Raw genomic sequence first — 2,332 nt, forward strand, 5'->3', positions numbered from 1 at the left:
TTCAGATGCACATGGTAGCCTAACACCCATTTAAATCAATGAATTTTACACACCTAGAGACTTCTGAAAATCCCACCCAGTGCTTAAATACATTTAAAATCTGGCCCCTGGCCTCGATGGACTGTAGCCATTTATGGGGTAAGGCAGCAGATGAGTGGGGGGTTTGTGATTTCCAGTGGGGCCCAAATACTGGACTGAACTGCCTAAAATAGCATTTAGGGGCTTAAGACCCTTTGTGAGTCAAGGCCTTAAGAACATAAGACTGGCCATACTGGGTCAGACCAATGGTCCATCTAGCTCAGTCTCCTGTCTTCCGATTTTGGCCCGTGCCAGGTACTTCAAAGGGAATGAACAGAACAGGCAATCATCAGATGATCCATCCCCTGTCATCCACTCCCAGCTTCTTAGTCAGTAAAATAACCAGACAGGGCTTTAAATAAACACAAGCAGTAGGTCTGTTGAATAAGAAGCTGCCAATAAAGTAGAGCCCCATGAACCTGCATTGTAAACATTGTAATTACATGGTGATGGCAAAGAAAGGGAAGGATCTTGTTATTTTCCTGAGCTGCCATATGTGTCCTGCAGAGTAATAAATAAAATCAGTCTCCATCTATCTTCTGTTTCTCCTTCCATAACCATTGCCTATTGGTCTTCCCTCTGCAGTGTACATCTACAGGAGAAATGTCCAACCAAACCATTGTGACTGAGTTCCTTCTAATGGGATTCTCTGACGTGCGGGAACAGCAGATTTTACACTTTCTGGTGTTTCTAGTGATTTACCTGGCAGCCCTGGTGGGGAATCTTCTCATCATCACCGTCATAGCCCTCGACCAGCACCTTCACACCCCCATGTACTTTTTCCTGGGCAACTTATCCTTCCTAGACCTCTGCTACATCTCAGTCACGGTCCCCAAATCCATGGCTGACTCCCTAACCAACAATAGACTCATCTCTTTCTCTGGATGTGTCACCCAAGTCTTTCTGGTTATAACTTTTGCAGCAGCAGAGCTGGCCTTTCTCACGGTGATGGCGTATGACCGCTACATTGCAATCTGCCACCCTCTGCATTACAAGGTGACTATAAACAGAGGTGCATGTGCCCAGTTGGCAGTGAGTTCATGGATCAGCAGCATGATCTGCTCTGTATTACAAACAGCTAATACCTTTAGGTTACATTTCTGCGGGTCCAATGTTATCGCTCAGTTTTTCTGTGATATCCCACAGTTGCTAAAGATCTCTTGCTCTGATACACACGCTAATGTAATTGTCTTGATTGCCCTTGTGTCCCTTGTCGATGTGGTCTGCTTTGTATTGATAATTGTGTCCTACATTCACGGTGATGAGAATCCCCTCTGAGCAGGGCAGGTACAAAGCCTTCTCCACCTGCATCCCACACCTGGTTGTTTTTTGTTTATTTATCAGTACAGCATCATTTACGTACATGAGGCCCAGATCGATGTCTTCAACATCTCTAGACCTGATGGCTGCTGTGTTCTATTGTGTGGTGCCACCACTAATGAATCCAATCATTTACAGTCTAAGAAACAAAGAGATAAAAGGGTCTCTATGGAAAATGATAGGCAGGATATTTTTTCTCAAGAGAAATGAACTCCTCACACTGAAGTCTTAGTGTCCACCTGGAATAAAGTATTCCCATGTTGCACCTTATATACTAGCTCAGACTGACTTTGTTTGAGGACCAGCCTATGTTCATGTTAGGATCAGAACCTGACATTTTGCATTTTCTGAAAGAAATATGGAAAAAAATATTAAAGCATCTAAAGCATCCTCAGGAGCCAAAGTCCCATTTTCAAACAAGACTCAGGCAGATCTGCAATTTTTACTCTTAGTTGCTCAAATCCCGATGAGTTTTCAATAGAATGTGAAGGAGTCCGGTGGCACCTTAAAGACTAACAGATTTATATGGGTATAATTTTTTGTGGGTAAAAAACCTGCTTCTTCAGATGCAAATTACAGATGCAGGCATGACACATGAAGAGAAGGGAGTTACCTCACAAGTAGAGAACCGGTGTTGACAGGGCCAATTCGATCAGGGTGGATGTGGTCCACTCCCAATAATTGATGAGAAGGTGTCAATTCCAGGAGAGGCAAAGCTGCTTTTGTAGTGAGACAGCCACTCTCAGTCCCTGTTCAAGCCCAAATTAATGGTGTTAAAATTGCAAATGAATTTTAGTTCTGCAGTTTCTCTTTGAAGTCTGTTTCTGAAGTTTTTTTGTTCAAGTATGGCTACTTTTAAATCTGTTATAGAATGTCCAGGAAGATTGAAGTGTTCTCCTACTGGCTTTTGTATATTGCCATTCATGATGTCTGA

General features: G+C 43.0%; 1 pseudogene; it reads left to right on the forward strand.

Moving 5' to 3' along the window:
- Positions 1-681: 681 nt before the first annotated feature.
- On the forward strand, positions 682-1,630 carry LOC113407874 (annotated as a pseudogene).
- The last annotated feature ends 702 nt before the right edge of the window (positions 1,631-2,332 follow it).

The sequence above is a fragment of the Terrapene carolina genome, unplaced genomic scaffold, assembly GCF_002925995.2.
Source record: "Terrapene carolina triunguis isolate 2854851 unplaced genomic scaffold, T_m_triunguis-2.0 Scaffold467, whole genome shotgun sequence".
Taxonomy (NCBI): domain Eukaryota; kingdom Metazoa; phylum Chordata; order Testudines; family Emydidae; genus Terrapene; species Terrapene triunguis.